The sequence below is a fragment of the Anas acuta genome, chromosome Z, assembly GCF_963932015.1.
Source record: "Anas acuta chromosome Z, bAnaAcu1.1, whole genome shotgun sequence".
NCBI classification, from domain to species: Eukaryota; Metazoa; Chordata; class Aves; order Anseriformes; family Anatidae; genus Anas; species Anas acuta.
In genome coordinates this window covers 18,676,589-18,694,986 of record NC_089017.1, presented here as the reverse complement: position 1 = coordinate 18,694,986, position 18,398 = coordinate 18,676,589, and the positions used below count along the sequence as shown (strand labels likewise).

General features: G+C 42.9%; 1 long non-coding RNA gene across 8 annotated transcripts in view; it reads right to left on the bottom strand.

The window, feature by feature from the left end:
- LOC137848069 (uncharacterized) overlaps nucleotides 1–18,398 on the bottom strand; it is a 95,147-nt gene that overhangs the window by 58,062 nt on the left and 18,687 nt on the right. For 7 of the 8 annotated variants that reach the window (XR_011091166.1, XR_011091164.1, XR_011091163.1 and 4 more), the window contains one exon: nucleotides 12,985–13,053. The exons of the other annotated variant lie outside the window; for it this stretch is intronic. This is a non-coding gene — a long non-coding RNA (uncharacterized lncRNA). The remainder of the gene's footprint in view (nucleotides 1–12,984; nucleotides 13,054–18,398) is intronic. 8 annotated transcript variants of the gene reach the window in all.

The following is an 18,398-nucleotide window of genomic DNA, read 5'->3' as shown; positions in this document are numbered from 1 at the left end:
TGATAACGTCAAGTGTCATCTGCCAGCACAACTATCTATGCCTTCCAAAATTGTGCTGCTCAGGCCCACAATATCTTTGGCCACATTTTGAAAGCCTTCCTTCCTGAGGATGACAGTCTCAGGTTTATTCCAAGCTCTTCCCACACTTTGGCAGGGTCACATGTGTTGTGGTTGGGCTGAGCTGCTTTAAGCCAACAGTTCTGCAGTAACCTTTGCTTCTGACAAATGATTGCTTTACGTCCTAAAAGAGATAGAGCAGGCCAGACTTCTGGGAATGGTTATCTGCCTACTGATTCTCTAAGACTTACTTTCTGTGGGTGAGGGAAAAGAAAAGTGGCTGAACGTTCATACCCTGAAAAAATGATACCTTTTCCCTTCCCTGCAACCACTGCTAAGAAGTACAACAGTGTTCCAGTTAGTGAGAGCCTTCAGCTTCCCTAGGAAGTAACCAAGCATGCAGCTGTGCCCTAACTATTTTGTAGGGGAGGTATTATAATTCATCTTCACTGGATATGGTCTAGGCTGTGGAAACCACCACCGTTTTCCCCAGTTAGCTTACCTTGTCAAGGAAAGCAGTTTTCCAAGCCAGCGGATGGTTCTGGGACATACCTGAGCCAGTGACTTTGTATCCTGATAGCCATGCACAATGGTTGTCGTCAGATTAGACATCCACTTCCCAGGCTGTAGAACAAACCTCTTGGGAAGCCACTTCAGGTGTGGGATCTCCTTGCCACCTGCCTTTTTGGGGTTCTATGCCAAATCCACAGATGCTAGATAGATCTGACACATGTTGCTGGGAGGTGATGCTGCAGGTCAAGGCTCAACCAGAGGGACAGGGGAGGGACCTCTCCTCTCTAGGAGCCAGCTATGCTCTTTTTGTTTGGTGAGTAGGAGTGTTCATGCTTCACCTTACAAACAAACTATTAAAACATTTTAAACTGCAAGGCAAGACACCAGATTGTATTCTGTTGTTTATAAAATATAATATGAAACAGATCAAATAAAACAGATTGAAGAGTCTCATTTTTTTTCTGATTGTCACCAATAACTTTGAGCTGAGGTGAAGAGTTTGCACAGTCACCCCATTCCTTCTTCATCCATTAGGCTCTGCGCCTCCTCCATGGGCCTCAGTGAATTCATTTCCCCCAAGGGACTCAGAAGCCAACTTTCCCTGCAGCTGTTTTTACTAAACTAACCTTTCATGGATCCAGGCCAAACCACAAGGAAGCAAGCCACGGCCATCTGCCCATTTTATGCCTTATCCTGGAGAGATACAACATTGCAGGTCTTTGTGTGCAGTGGTCTAACTTGGCTCTATCCCCAGCCTGGGATTTACCCAAAATCCACTCCTGGGAAATCCTCACGTGACTTCTCCTCACAGGATCTCATGTTGAGACAGCTTTTTCTCCTGTATTTGTCCATCTACTGTTAATTTTTCAAAAAACTTTTTATTATTTCCTACCTGCTGGCCATATTTTTGGGAAGGTGTGACTGCACCTCCTCAGTTGTGAAAAGAGACTGAACTGACTTCTGGCTGCTGTCTCATCAGAGGGTCTACCCCACCACAGGACTAAATCCCTTCCTTCCCACTATTCTTTTTGCATTTTCCCACTCCAGATCAATCTGAAAACCAAAAAGCTGTTTAAGCAATCTATATGTAAATCAATGGCATTCTAACTGTTTCTGCAGGCATCAGTAAGACAATTAGCAGTGGAGCCTACATGTGGAGCAGCCTACCACAAGCTTGGTGGCCAAGATGCGTAGAACAGTTAAATGGAAGGCAGGTGACCAAATGGATGAGCAGGCCATCCAGCCACCCTCACCCTCTCTGCTCCAAGCACAGGGTACGTTCTTGCTGTCCAGCCAGCTTATGCACCCAAATTCGAACTCCCAGTCTTGGAAGTCATCAAGGTCTTTACTGAAGGACAGTGCTCCCTCCTCCTTTCCTGCTTGTGTATTATCTTTCTTCCAAGCTTCAGTTTCAGCTTCTCCCCTTCCAGCTGAAGCCTCATAGTTCTCAGCTACAATTTCAGCCACTACAGCTCCTAAGCTGGGGAGCAGGGTTAGGAAAATATCAGCTCTGCCTGCCCTGGGTGACACCTTGAGGTATGAACAAGGCATGTCCCAGGATCCCTTTGCCAGGCTGCTGTCAGGGTGTGGGTCACAGCTCTTTGCCTGTGTGAGACAGGGAAGTGTTTCTGCTGGCTTTGTCTTGGGCAAACGTGGACCCCAACTCTCATAACACCATTACCCACCTCTTAGGAAGTCAGTCAACCACAGGCTTTTTCCAACTTTCTTACCCTTCTTGAAACTTGAAAAAACCACAAACCACCTTTTTTTTTTCCCCTTGCTATCTCCTTCGACTGATCTTTTTTTATATATATTTTTTTTCTTTTCTTTTTTTTTCCATGCTGTGGTCACTTTATGGGAAAAGTGTGGTTGCAGAAAGAGTCGGTCCCAGTGACTAGACCAGCTGCCACAGCTCAGTGGGAAAGCTCTTTTCCAGCCTTTACACAGTCCCTCTGGGAACACATCCCCTCAACACTTAAGATTATAGGCAACTACTTTTCCTGTAAGAGTGAGCTGCAGTTTCTCCAGTGACTCTTCCAGCACTTTCTAAAGAAGCTGAGCTGCTATTAGAGACAGAGTCCTTCAGGAAGATATACAACCAAGCAGATGTTTGCAGTGGGACAGCGTAACATTTCCAAAACAAGCCTCTATTAGCCAATCTTGCTATATTTCTAGCAAGTCTATACCAGCTATGTTATTTCTCTCTCTTCACCAATGGCAAAATTTTAATAAGCAGGCAGTTTTCATTCCCCAGCCCTGACACTTCTGCCTGATTTCATGCCCCATTTGTGTTATTTTACCTGCGTCTGAATCCCATGGCTAGTAAACATGATGGGTGGCAGTAGGTTTACCAGTGTAAATATGTCAGGTGCCTGTGGTCATTAAAGGCTTGACTCAGGGCTAGGATCTCTACCAGATCCACTTGGCCAGCAGCTCTGGTGGATCTATTCAGGCCCACATGGTGGAGCTGGTGCAGTGTCATCACAGGGAACACACAGCAGTGATGTGGGTGCAGACAGGGGCAGTGCACAATCAGCCAGCTTGTGTACCCTGGCCCTGCATCCCCTGCCCCTCCAGCTGCTCCTCCAGGGGGGTATCACAGCTCCACCACCCCACTGCTCAGTCAGAAAGAAAACTGCTGCCCAGTGCTGCCATTTCTAACAGGGGGCAAGCACCACCACCAGAGACATGCTTTTCCACCAGCTTAGGCACTTAAACAAAAATATATTCGCATACAGGTGAACGTAGGCAGCACGTGTTTGCTGGCCTACACCGAGAACTGGGAGGCTTCTTTCTGTCCAGCTGCTTGCTACATTTGTAAAAGTTTGAAGAACCACTTTTTTGGAAAAAGCACAAAAAAGGTTTGTATTCTGTCCCTCCTGGATACATTGTCCTCTCCATGCCCATGAAAACCATAATTCAGGAGAAGAAGTTGAATTCATGAGCCTCTGGTAACAGGAAGGCCACAGCTCTAGGTGTAAACCCAAGTGCACTCCCCTGGTTGAGATCAACACTAGAGGCCAAAGGTGGATCCTCCCTCATGTTCAGTCACTCATGAAGATCGATCCATTTCAAACAGAGTCAAGAATGCCTCTGAACAATGTGTTCAAGGCTGGTTCAAAACCTCCATTTCCCTAGGAGGCAAGAGAAATTCCATGAATTTCCAGAATTTTGTCCAGGGTTATTCAAATGATAGTCGCAACCACTGGCCCTGAACCAGAGGTCTCTGAGTATCCGCTTATATGTTTAGTATTGTTTCACATCAGTTCTGTGTCTGTAGCCCCTCTCTGGTTTCAGACCTCCTTTCTCCTTTCATAGGCTGGAAGACAGAAGCCCTCCTCTGAGGTCTGGCAGGCCATGGAAACTGCCATTGCTTTTCCTACTGTGTCCTCAAATACCTGTACATAGGCTCTAGCCTCAAAGAAAACCCAGTGTATTTCCTGAGTGTCAGGTTTTTTGTTGTTGTTGCTGACCTTTTGTTTGTTTGGTGGAGTTAACAGCAGGGTGGAGACCAGAGAGCCGCTATCTGCCTTGATACTGAAAGACATGCCTTGTTTTCTGGTTTTGAAGCCACTGCTTCCACTTTCTCTTGTTTTCCCATAGGGAAATGGAGCGTCCCCATCTGGCTCTGGGTGCCACTCATCCAGTGCCATGCAGACCAGAGCTTGACAAGAAGGTACGTTCATAATATAGTTTTGGAAGTAAGAGGAGAAGTAGTCAGAGAAGCAGTCAAAAACTAAATATAGATGTGCAAGAAAAGACTTAGATCCAAGGCACCTACAGTAGCTAATCTTAAAATAATTTCTGTTATATGTTCAAAGCTATCTCCACAGGATCTCCTCTGAATTCTATGGTATGACTGAGAAGATTTTCTTCTGTCATTGCTAATTAAAGTGATAATCAACAGAAACTTGTGTACAGTCCTGCAATTAAGCAGTTTACATCTGTTTCATCAAGAGATTTCCTGGGGCATGTTTTAGCTTAGATAACTCTCTAGTAGTGGGATGACACTTCCCACACAATTCCTTCACATGTATTTTCTTTAATAGACCTCTTAGATCCCTTTCACCTTTCTGTTGCTTGCCTTCATCCCTTGAAATTCCCTTTATATGCCCTCATTAAGGAGGAATGTTTCCTGAAGCCACTAGAAAGTTTTTCTCCTCAGATACTGTCTTATAAAAGAGCAGTATGCCTCTCCCCATGAGAGTTAGCACAGCCTTGCTTGCATTTCACCTCCAGCTGTGCTGAGCACTGAGGCCCCAGTGTTTTGAGCCAGGTTGTAAGTGGGATATGTGGCCTGCTGAATCAGCACATTGCCTTGTTTCCCCAGCTTTGGCTCGCTCCCTCTTCCTTTCCCCCACCTTCAGCCAGTGCAGCTCTGGGTTATGCCTACACGGGCTTGCTCTAGACCCTAGACCTAGAGGGAGAGCTTCCAAATTGCAGTGCTGACAAAACCAGTCTGTGCTCAGAACATATGCCTGCACATCCACTCGACCGAGATGCCTTAGCACCAGCATCTTTCACTTACTGTCAAAAAGTGAGGCATTCTGTAAGATTTGCAGTGGTTAGTATGAAGCAGTGTCAGCTTGTGATGGAATGTCAAATTAACCTTTATATAGTGTTGAAAGTGAATGGAAATAATAGATCCAAGTTGTATCCAGCAGACACAAACAGCAAAATTCAGCTTTGCTCTGCCTCAAGATACTCAAGATGACTTTCCTTGAAAATTTAGTGTACAAATTCATCACTGTCATTTGGCACATTCAGCGTTGTTTTATCCCAGAAAAAGAGAGCAGCATGGACTGCTGTGAGGGCACGTGACACAAATGGAGAAAGCAATACAAATGTTATATTCCTCCTTGGCCAGCTGTATCTCTGACTCCTTAACAGCCAGCCAAATACAATGTGATCTGTCCTCCAAAAACATAAGAATTATAAAGTTCCGTAAGCACCAAGTGTGCAATTACAGCTGGATTTTGCATACAGAGTGCAGAGGAGAGTGATGTGGTTTCCTATGGCTTCCCTTGTGCATTTCTGCTGGAATCAAGCCCTTCCAATCAGGACACTACTGAGAGCAGTGGGAAGACACTTTGGCTTTGTTTTGGACTTAAGGTCAAGCAGGAGGCTCTGCCCCCATTTCAAATAAGGGACAGGGGGCTGTGGCTGAGCAGCTCAGCTAGCAGCAGTGTCCCATGTGGAAGGCAAAACCCGCATGGGATGCTGCGACAGTGCTCACATGAGTTTCTCCCTGAAGGAAAGAGGCAGCCACAATGGCTCCTCGGCAGCTGGTGTGCGTCACTTTCAATGCATGTGCCGAAAAGTATTCATCCTGCCCCAAAACACATTGCCTTTTCAAACAAGGCAACAATTAAGTAATGAAACTGATATAAAAATGGTCAAAATGATCTTATGATCCTGATCACTCAGAGGTAGCTGTTCAGTATGTAAATCCAAATATAGCCATTGTCCACAGCTATAGGGCTGGACTAAAGACCTACAAAATTTCTGCATTGTGATTGAATCTCAAAAAGCCATTATTTGTAACTGTGTATACACACCCACTGGGCAAGGGGAAAAGACAGCAAAGGTGATGGCTAAGAGTCAGGAGAGGTCTACAGAAATTAAGTCTAGAATGAAAATGCCTGGTGGCATAAAGAGTTATAACTTAACTGGTGGCATGAGTTATAACTCATAACTTAAGGGTTATGCCCACCAGCAGCGAAGACAGAGTTAATGTACAGCAAATAATAAGGAAACAGAAAATAAAGGCAGTTAAGAAAGGGGGAGAACTCAGAAAAAAATGTAGGCATTGAAGCAAAGTGCCCTACTAAGAGCTGTTACAGAAAGTACACAATACACATATTTAGATACTGCATTGAAACATTTGAGTCATCTGCAAAATTATAATAATAAAAAAAATTCAAGTGTTTGAATTCATTGGCTTGGTTCTAAAAAATGTGTTTCATTGAAAACCACAATGAAAGAAGAGCTATAAAAATAAGCTCCTCAGAGGGTCCTGCCCTAATAAAATAAATATGAAAAGATGAGCAAAATTTTATGACCATTTTGGAATCTGACTGTGATGTTCCAGGCTCACAGAGAGTATAAAGAAATTGCATGTTAGATTTGCCTGAAGGATTATTCCTTATAATGATAGCTGTAAATAGTATGCCTATTTGAAACCCTGAATGAGAAAGAGCAAAGCGTACTGTGTGACTCAAACACATTCTGCTCTTTACAAAAACACATCAGCATTATTATATCTAAAACAAGCCCAGGCAGCTTGTGAAAAATGTAGCAGAGCACAGGAACATGTCCACCAGTATGTTGTTAAAGTTGGGGTGCCCTGCCCCAAAAAAGCCTGAGGAAATGCCCGTTAAGGTTCAAACAGGTCAAGTGCCTCCCTCATCTACGTGGCTGAGTCAAAGCCTGGAAAGAAGTTTCACCAAGCCCTGCAAAACAGGATAGATGGAGTATTGCAGTTTGGGCCCAGGGCTTAGAGCTGCTGGTGGTCCATGAAACTCCAGGGACGTTCAGATTAAAAAGGCAGGCCAAATCCATCACAAGGTGAGAGGAAATGGGAGCACCAACAATTGCATCTGACAGCAGAAAAACAGCACTGGCAACAGCTGTGTACAGCATTTGCGTACACAGGAGCACAGGGCCAATGGTCTCATGATGTGCAGGTCTCCAGGCACTGAGAGTCATGCTGCAACCCAGCAGCACCACCACCATCATCACGACCACCACCTCATTCACCACCACTGCTACCACTGTCACCACCACCACTGCAACCACCTCTAACCACCACCACTATCTCCACAAACGCACACTGTTTTCTGAGCACATTGATGACAAAAGCACCACCATGGTCACAGCCAGGCCCCAGCACTGTTCCTGGCAAGCAGAGGAAAAACAACCCCGCAGCTGAACCAGATGCACAAGGCACACAGAAGCATTCTCTGACTAAGTTTTGAGGGTTGTTGGGAGCTGTTAGAGAGGCTCAGCTTTTTCCTTTCTTCTTTCCTTTCCCTTGCCGTGCCTTGCCTTTTTTTTCTCCCCATGTCTCTTTTTTCCCCCTTCATTCAGCCACCAACACCTCTTGGTGGCTCCCAGGCCTTCCCATGGGCATCTGTGGGGTCAGCCCCTTGCCCTCTCATCTGTGGGTGAACACTTGTCTCTGCTGCTGTGGGGGCCCAGTGTGCAAATAGTGTAGGAAGAGACAGCCTTTTAATGTCCCAACCCACTTAAATTTTGTAACACCTTTAAAACATTTGCTTGTTTTATCACTGAGATATCTGGCTAGTGATTTTTATTTATTTATTTATGTATTTTAGCAGCCAGTACTACTGTTCTTTGATGTGCACTTTTCAGGTAAAATATTACCTGCTGTTTTTTATCAGCCTTTCCTTCTGCATGGCTACCCTGTGGATGCAGATTACTCAAACACAACTTCACACCACTGTGCTGTCAGGTCGACCTGGGTTATGTTGGTAAATTCTCATTGCCTAACACCCTGCCCTAACCCAGCACACCTCCTGCATTTACCTGGGGAAAGACTAAACAAATATACATCTTTTTTCAACCTTTCTGTTTAATTTCTGTAAACTCACAGAAAATGCAGAAGTCACGTGAAGGAGCTGAGTGGAGGTTCAACATTTAGGTGCAGGGCTACAGCACTGAGCACAGTTAGAACATCTTTTTCATCAGCTTCTTTAATGGGGAGTTGTTTATTTTTACAAGCATGGAATCATATCTCAATGTTATTATTGAACACACCACAACTGAAACATCCCCTTCACACCTTCAGAGGGGATCTGCCTGTCTACTTTTGATAATGGAGAGTAGCCAAGCAGATATATAAGCAGGTCTCTCACTTGTGCACTGTGGATCAGCAGGAGGACTTTCACAGGGCTTCCTGCCAACTGGCAGTACTTCAATTTAATAATTCCATATAGCACTTCCCTACAGTGCACTGCAGGCTGTTGTAAGGCTTCATTAGCTAAGGCCTGTAAAACATTGTGAGTCCTTAAATAAAAGTGGCTGTTTTAATGTCAGATATTAAGGGGATGTTTTTTCTCAATGCAAACTTACTGTTCCAGCCTGGAGAAGCTAGCTCCCACCCATCCCTCAGTGCAGCCAGCTCTGGTAAGGACAGGCATCAGCTACCAGTGACAGTGCAGTGTTACCAGCACCATCTATGAATGGGATTGCCTGGAGTGGCCTGCAGGGAACAGTGGTACACTGGTTTCTTTCACAGCTAAAGGAACATTTCATCGATTTCTTAACAGAACTCATAATTTTCTCTATTGGCAACACTACAACAGCTAAACCTATTTGCAGGCCAGTCATGTCTTTAACAGAACATTTTATCCAATTACATTTAAAACCATTATAAAGACTCATAAGAAAAAAAGTAACAAAAAAGAGGTAAGAAGGCTATATTTTACTGTAAGTGGAAACTATTGCCATTACTATTAACAGAACAATTCACTCTGAACAGTGGTAAGCTTTTAGTGGTGCATTAAATAAATAAATGACAGTTTAAATTAAAACATTTAATCAACTGCTAGCCTTTGCAAACCTTTCTGCACTTTGTCATCAAGGCTATGTATCCATTGACAACAAGGACCTTTTTGTCCAGTTTTGATGAGCAGAGAAAACAGCCCTCTAGCTGTGACACAACGAGCTACCATTCTGCATTGTTCCCTCCAAAATTAAATAAAATAATTAAGAAGCCAGATTATTTAGAGGAGGCATGTATTGAAAATTAAGGGAATCATTCTGGTAAAAAAGAAGAATATATCTTATACACATTGGAGATCACTACTGTAAATAACAAGGGACAGTTTTCTACTTTATCTCGTCAAGCTGTGTCTATCTGTTTCCAAATGGCCACTGAAGTGCAATACCTTTTGCTCTCCCTAAAATAAAAAGCTTAGAGAAACAGACTTTTTACAGTGGTGGAGACAAGGTCATTCAGAGGAAGGAGAGATGCCATGAGCATTGCTGGACACCCAAACCAGACCACCAGGTGTCTGGTCTGTGCCGGCGGGGGGGGGGGGGGGGGGGGGAGTCACAAGGGCACAGGGGAGGGACAAGCTGGGCCCAGCACCATGCGCCGAGAGCCATTTTGGAGAGGGAGATGTGGTCGACTTCCTTTTCCTTTGGTCCTCTCTCCTTCTTTACCATTCCTCACTCCTCCCAAGAAGGCCTGATGGACCGCATTTCAGCTACGTTCCTTCATCAGGCAGAGAAGAAACACCAGCTTGTACATATTTCTGACACAGGCCTTGCAACATCTTGGCAAATGAGGCCACGTGGCTCAGGCAGTATGGTGTACCTGTCCTTCCCCTCCCTCTGCTTGGCTGCCCCTGGGCCAGTTGGGCCCCTTCACCTCCACCCATTCTTCAGCAGCCAGAGTGACTTCTCAGAAACACAGTCTGAGAGGGATAAATACAGAGAAACTGTAAGGTCAGCCTCATAGCCCAGGTTTTGGGAATGTTCATGCAGCTGCTGAAAGCACTGCCCACACTGTCCTGCTCTGTCTGTCAGGCTGTCTCCATCTTCTTTACAGACACTCAGCCTTTATACTTTATTTCACCCCAAACACTTTCATCATGTTTTTATGCAGCACAAGCATGTCAAACAGAGTAGTCATTACTTAATTACTTGATATCTAAATCAGAGAGTTTAGTCAAACATCTCAAGTTTGCTTAATTATAGCCAACTTTATATAAACATCTGCTAGCAAACACCAGGCTTGCAGGCAGTACACCACAAATGACAGGAATGCTCAGGAGAATAATCTAGGGTAACAAAATAAACACAGTGGTTCATCTCAACTTGCTAATCTTCTGAATATTTCCATTTTAGAGTGATTTTGACAAGCATTTTTGAATTTCAACCATAACTTGACGTATCATTGGAGTGTTTTGTTTTGCTACTACAGTAGACCAAAAACTGAGGTAGCATTTCTATCTTCTACCTGGTTCCTCAAGGAATGGTGTAATTAACCATATACCATTTCCTTCCTCAATGGAGCACAGTTAGGAAGACCTGAGCCTGGCATAAAAGCATATGTAGTTAACTGTAGATCCATAAATTGAAATATACTCAGAAGTGAGTGTACAGGCAGGGACAATTTTGTGGTAATTGCCCTATCAGATTTTTTTCCCATTACACTATTCTGTGACCATGTGTATCAACCTTTAGGCACTTTACTCCAGACAAAATCAGGGGCTTTTAGATGGAAGTGGAATCTTGTCCTCCACTTTCTCACAGTTAGGTGCTGAAGAAGATCTCTACCATGACTAGATCAAGTGCTTCCTCACAGATTTTTCCTTCCAAGAGAAGAGCCTAGATCTCTCTAGGTGGTAAAACTGTTTCCAACATACCCAGCAACTGGAAAAGGTGTTAACTCAAATGGGAAAGATCTGAAAATTGGTGCCTCTGGTTTATAGGCTGGCTGGTGGAAGCCAGCAATTCTGAGACCCCAGAAACAGTCATAGAATCATAGAATGATAGAATATCCTGAGTTGGAAGGGACCCTTAAGGATCATCAAGTCCAACTCTTGACACCGCACAGGTCTACCCAAAAGTTCAGACCATGTGACTAAGTGCACAGTCCAATCTCTTCTTAAATTCAGACAGGCTCGGTGCAGTGACCACTTCCCTGGGGAGCCTGTTCCAGTGTGCAACCACCCTCTCTGTGAAGAACCCCCTCCTGATGTCAAGCCTAAACTTCCCCTGCCTCAGCTTAACCCCGTTCCCGCGGGTCCTGTCGCTGGTGTTAATGGAGAAAAGGTCTCCTGCCTCTCGACACCCCCTTACGAGGAAGTTGTAGACTGAGTCAAGAATGTCCTTGTCAGGGTGGCATGGGAGTTTGTCACAAAGTGGAAAATACTTGATCAGCAGCACAAGACATCTGTTGTCTCTTCTGCAGAGGCTTTAGAGGCAGCAACAAATGGCCCTCACCTACAGTATGAGCATCTTGTTTGATTTATTGAATATTTACTAGAGTAAATAAACATCCTAAGCAACTATAAAATAACAATTAAACAAATATCAACCACGCAAGTCCAAATCACTGCCTTCACCTCCGTCTCATATGCTTTGGTTGCCACAGGCTGCCTACAACTGAAGTGACTTGCATGGCTGAACTCCACTGTACAGGGGGACCTGGGTGCCAGCATGGTGGCAAGGAACTGTGGGCAGAGCGGTCACAGGACTCAACTAATCTTCAGTACATACGGTCCTCACAAAAGTAGACTTTAATCTTTTTTGTGATTTATGTGTTTTCCCTTCATAGCCCTGGATGGCAGGGCTGTTACTCTGAGGGGTGCAGCCAGGAGATGAAACCTCTTATTGACCTTTTGTATTGTGTGGTGCTTTTTAGCAGCACGAGTAAAAACTGATTTTATTAATCCTTTTCATCAACCTAATGTCTTTCTCGGGGCATTTTAAATTATTTTAAATTATTTTAAAATTTAAATTATTTTTGAATTATTTTATTTATTTATTTTTTTAAACTAAGAGGGTGCTGTAGAGCCTTAATCCATGTTTTATTTTGAAGCCGTGAAGATTCGTGTCATCTCAGCTCCCAGTAACTGATCTGCCTTCGGTAGCCATGCAGCTCTGCTGTTTCTGAATATACCAGCTGACATCTTTGCCCTTTAACAGCACGAGCATCCTGTGGAAACTCCCCATTCCTCATCTGTGGTTCAGTCCTGCCTGTCCTTGGGGAAACCCTTTCCTGTCTTTCCAGTGGGAATAGGAAGCAGATGTGGAAATTTAACATCAATTAGTCCTCTTTCTTCCTCTCACAAAGACGGCTATGGATATGTAGCACAGTGCTTCTGGCTGGTGGAGATGTCCAGACTCCTCGGAGATGGACAGACGCAGTATGTTACACCCAGACATTCCACAGGCCTCACTCACTCAGACAGGCCTCAGCACATTCACAAGACTCTTTTCACCTTGCTCAGAAGAAAAAACAGAGTATCTCCCATCACTTTTCACCTGGAGGTCAATTCCTCCAGGCCAGTGCCTCTATGCACCTGTACAGGCCTATAGATTTAGACAGGGGTTGGTGTTGAACCAGCCACAGTGCCCATACAGGAGGAAAGGACATGAGATGCCTCACTGCTCCATGTCCTGACCTAGTCCTGTCCCATTTTATAAATCCACATGAAATTAATTAACTTTCTGCTACCTAGATCATTGTTTAATGTTGATAGAAAACATCAGTTAAAATGACTGAAAAAATATATGTGGTCAGCCTTACTAAGTGCATTAATGGCAATACACTGCAATACAGTATGTAATCGTGACATATCCACCTGTTTCTAACAGCATTACATAACGTCCCAAGGCGGACTTGCAGCCACACATGCATTTTCACTCCAGTATTACCTGGTTCTGGTCACCATGGCAGGCAGCCGGTCTTAGCGTTTTGCCCGATGGGATTACAGTATTAGCAGTCTAAAAATTATTAAAAACAAAAATAAAAAGAACGTGATTTTGACATAGTAAAGCTTATGCCATTTCCCAGTGCTGCTAAAGTGTCTTAAATCACCCACAGGAGAGGAACTTTTCTTGTTTGGCATGGCTTAATGATGGCCCCAGAAAAAAACTAATTAACCTAATGTCAGGAAACCTAGTGAGAAATATTGAACATGACATTAATAACTGTGCAAGTGCCAAAGTCTTTTTTTTTCTTTCTTTCTTTAAATTATTATGCAATTTTTATTCTTGTTGATCAAATTATGCCAGAACACTTTTGACCTGTCAACATGATCTTATAAAATTTACATTTACATAGGTTCTTCCATACTTATCATCATCAAATATCTTCACAAAATAGTTTTGTTTGTTTGTTTGTTTGTCTGTTTGTTTTTTACAGAGGAGGACAGAGGTAATCAATCTGTAGAATCAATTAGGGAAAAATCAAGAGAAATCCTAAATTCACTAAATCTGTTATGTCCATAGTGATTCAAGGCAGAAAAAAAAAGAAAAAAAAAAAAAAAAAGAAAAAAGAAAACAAAGCAAAACAAAACAAAACATTTTTGTCTCCTAAACCTGCTGTGTGGACTGCATCTGCTGTGGGTAGAGAGAGAAATTTTAGCGAGGAAATTAAGCAAGTATATGAGAAGAAGAGCTGACTATCTTAACTAAGACACAAGTTTGCTCCTGAAATCTCCCTTAATTGACTGAAGAGGCTTTGCTGTATGGCTCCCTGCTATTACTTGTCAGTAAACTTAAATTGCTTCTTAGAACAACATCCTGAATAAATGAACCTCTAGATTAAATCATTGTGATGGACACATAAGCACACACAAGGAGGGAAAGGAAGAATTACAAATACCCTCATAAAATTTATGCCTTCCGTCTTGGGAATTCCTGAATATTTTAATGTTTTATCCCATTAGTACTGCATCAGACATATGATCTTAAGTGGCTTTCTCTCCTCTTCAATGACAAAGTGATGAGTTGATACCAAATCAGGTATCCAGTTGTTGTTTTTTTTTCTGTGAAACTTGCAAAACATTACTGCCAACTTGAGTTACTCTCATGTAGGTAAAGGTGGTAATCTTCTTTAAAACACTTATCAGCTTACTGTAAATGAGGTAACCTTTATCCATGGAAAGTGCCAAATTCAAGAATGAATGTATGTGATACTTACAGAAATGTGTAAGGTAGATAAAGGCGTGAGTCCAAAATGTGTTCAAGGAATTAACAATTGCAAAACTCATAAAATCCTTAAAGAATTTGTCTGACCTTTGGGCCATAGCTTTCTATTTTGTGGAGAACAGAAAGGCTAAATAGCCCTAAGCACTCCCTGCTGGCAAAGAAAGACCTTTTCAGCCTACAAATATATTTTTTTTAATACTTCAGTGTATTGATCAGGTGTTAAACTATCACCCACTGTTCAATAATTCATTACACTTTCTAATGCACTTAACTGCTAAACTAGCTGTCATGTTAAAGCTTTGGAATTAAAATGGACTGGTGCTGCTGAATTGTGGTTAAATCAGAAAGCCAGAAGACTCTAGCTTCCTTTCTGATGAGAAGTGCATAAAGCTGTTAAAGTCTAATCTAATTATTTTATAGTTAATTTAAAAAATCTTGCAAGTGATGTGTTCACCTAATTGCCAAAACTCAGAGGCTCACCCTACTTGTTGAGAAAATATTCTTGCAACAAAGCAGAAAAATAGGGTAGAAGGGAAGAAAAAAAAAAAAAAAAGAGAGAGAGAGAGAGGGAGAGGGAGAGAGAAAGAGAGAGAAAGAATAAGTCTCCCTGCTCCCCAGATATATCTTCAGGCACAAACACATTGAGCATTGCCCAACCTATGAGCGGATGTAATCAAAGCCACCACCAACATTGGTGCTTGGATGGGGTGAGCACCTGCACTGTGAGGATCTTGGGACATTGACTGCCAAGAGGGAGCACGACACATGGCTATTGGAAGGCAAAGTGCCCTCCATCACAGTCATGTTACAACCTGGCTTGAAAGAAAAAGACTAACTTTCATGTGACCAACTTTAGGAGAAGAAAAAATGGCATGGTTCTGAAGTGCAAAGACAAGCTGACTATTTTTTTTTATTTTTTTCAGTTTTTGGCACTGAGCCTCCATGACCTTCTTCCCTCAGATCAGTTGTTCAAACACATCCACTCTTCAACTGAAATGAATTTGGGATCCTGAAAAGAGAGCAGACTGACAGACCTTTGGGTTAAAAACCTCCCAATATGTCACAGACATTAAGACAAGCTGTTAGTGACCTTTGCAGACTTATACTGTATAACACATTTTAATGTGCTTATTTAACAAACCTGTATAGAAGAGCGCACTGGATGTGGCTGGAGCATCCCTTCGCCAACCTCCTCCAGAGCTGTGTCTCCCTGGGATACCTTGGTAAGGGTGTGCTTGGATGACTTCAGCTTTGATTAAAAGACTGTTTCTAGTAATAGCTTTTCTCATTAATTTTCTTGAGCTCTTTGTTGCCATTGACAAAGTTACCTCCTGGTCTCTGATGCTCTTGAAGGCATAGAGACAAGCCAGACATGAGCCTCTGAAAAATGAGGCAACAAAGAGAGCAAATGCTAGTACTGCAGAAGTCTTAACCCACCCCTCTTTTAATGATGGCCCAGCATCTCTGATAATAGTTGAAGACACTTAAACTAAGTGTTTTAAAATCATCTGGAGAAAATTTTAATGATTTTATCAACAAAGAGTTAGAGGCTAAAAGTATGATTAATACCATTCAGCTTGGTATCTTGTAAGGAATGTTCTGTCAATCATTTATTCTTTATTTAAATATACATCTATATGTATAGATATAAACAAGTCTGTGTTGATGCAAACCATTTCTTTTACTGTTATACAACATCTTGACTAAAGAGCTCGCATTTTCTGGATTTAGTGAGTACTTTCTAACTCACTAAAAAATGATTCAGTGATAACTTTCCAAGCTGTGATGACAATGAAAAGGTATCAGGAAGCAGTGCCATGAGAAAAGGGATATTCCCAAGAAAATGTCTTTGGTCCAATGTTAGTTGACATTATCAATGATCCAGGTGGAAAGAAGAGTAGGGTAGAACTCTTACTCAGTAAATATGCAGGCAACACAAAGACTGATGGGGTATCAGATAACAAGAAATGGCAGATCTCCTGGGCTGACGTGAATCACCTCACTAAATGGTCTCTGTACCTTGTAGAGATGACATTGTACTGTGTTGCATCGAGGAAACTGATGAGAGAGATGGTCTGATTCTTGCGTGTCCAATCAGGTACCTCCAGGAAGAATAGGGATAAGACAAAGGAGAAGGGTTTACTTAGGCTTAAATTTAGGGATGGGAGCTGAAAATAGCTAAATGTCCTTGCAATGAGATATTGCTTCACAGTAGAAAGGTAATTAAAAGGTAGAGAGGATTACTGGAAGAATGGGTAGACTTCTAATCACTTAGTCTTTAAAATGAGATTCCCTGCTTTTCTAGGGGGCTTGCATGCTTTAATCCTCTTCTGGAGAAATTAAATGCCCTCTATGCAGAGCAGGTCAGAGTAGATGGCTGCAGTTGTTCAGTGGGGCCTCACAGTCCGTGAATAATTCATTGATAAGTCTGATGTTAAGTTTGCAGTATGGCAGAGAGGAAAAAAGAAGTCTGGCTTTGGGCAGCATCTATGAAAGGAGCAGGCTTCCCTTAAACATCCTGGGACACCAACTCAAGCCACTGCACCTCCACAATGAGTTACACTCAAAGGGAACCTGGAGAGGAGCAGCAAAAACTGCTCTGACAAAGGGTGGTTTATGAGCAGAAATTCTGGTTCATAACCAGGTAAGACACCGTGTTACCATAATGTCTTAGAGAGGTCAGTATTAAGAGAGCTCAGAAGTTTTTGCAGCACTTTTCCTACAAGAAATAATCTGCTACTGAGAATGTCAAAATGTGGAGGGCTTGTAGGTATTGCTGTGAACTTGTAAAACTGCATTAGGAAACATGACAGGAATAGAAATCCTGCATTCAAGGAGGTGAATGCAGTGATTTAAAAGTATTTCAACTGTGACTTGCTTAATGATTACACCATTTACAGTGCTCCTGAATCTCCTTGGTGGCAGCTGAGTATACTGCTCCCCACACCATGCTGACAAGGGATCTGAGCAGACAGAGTGTCTTGTCTCCCTGTGACATGCAGTGCACTTTGCACCAGGTGGTACTAATGAGGATGGCTGCAGCCTCCAAATCCTCCTGCTCACTCATATTGGAAATGCAAAGTGAGCTCGTTGCCTCCACACAGCCCCTGGCAAACCAAATCTGCAAAGATAGGTGACAGCTAAGGCAGAGCAGGGCCCTTTGAATGAGAGATTCTGTTCAAATCCAAGGAAGTGTAAAAAGAGAAAAATGGAGAATGATGTGCCACTGAAGGAGAGGCAGAGAAACACAATACTTAAGCCTTGAATAAAAATGAAAAACTAATCACACTGCATTCAGGCTGTGGATAGAACATTTCATCCCCCTTTTTGTATTCTGATCAGTCAGGCAGGCATGAAAATGACCTTTCTTGCATGCATGTTGTCAGAAACCTGCTTCAAGCAAATGTTTATTTTATCTGACTGGATCTCAGCTGACCCATAGCACAGCTGATACCAGATGTTTTCTATTTAAGGACCAGTCTCTGGGAAGTTAAGCTCAGGCAGTACAGCAGGTGTCTGTGTGCAATCACTTCATCTTCTGCATCCCCAGGACCATTCGGTGCTCTGTGACTGCAGCTGACGGTGAGCAGAGCACTGCTTACTGTCATGCTGCTGTTTCGCATGTATTGCCCCAAAGCTCTGGGTAGGATTTGAAGGATCTTGTGCTGGTCCCAGGCCCACAACAAGCAGCATTGTAAATGCCCTCTGAGGTCTTACTGGTGTGCTCTTCCTGTGGTGTGACCACACAAGCCTTCAAGACATCCCTTTCTCCTACTGGAGGGAAGTTTTCTCAACACAAGTGGAGATTAAAAACAAGATGATTAAATCCTTTCAGACTTACTGTATCAGCCTCCAGATATCTTTCTCTCTATGTCTGTATTTAAAGTTTAGAGAATATAAACCCATAGAAAGCTGCCTGCTGAAAGCAAAAAGTTTACCTACTGCTGTTTAGCTTGCCAGTGCAACGTATGAAACCTCCTGAAATGGACCATACTAAAAGGTCTGCCTGGATCACAGCAGCTAACGCCCCAACATCTGGCAAAATGTGGCTGGGGGCCACAGTGAGCCAGAGGCGGTTCTGTTGTATTGAGTAATGCCTGATGCATTTCTCTGTCATTGACATACTCCATCTCCCC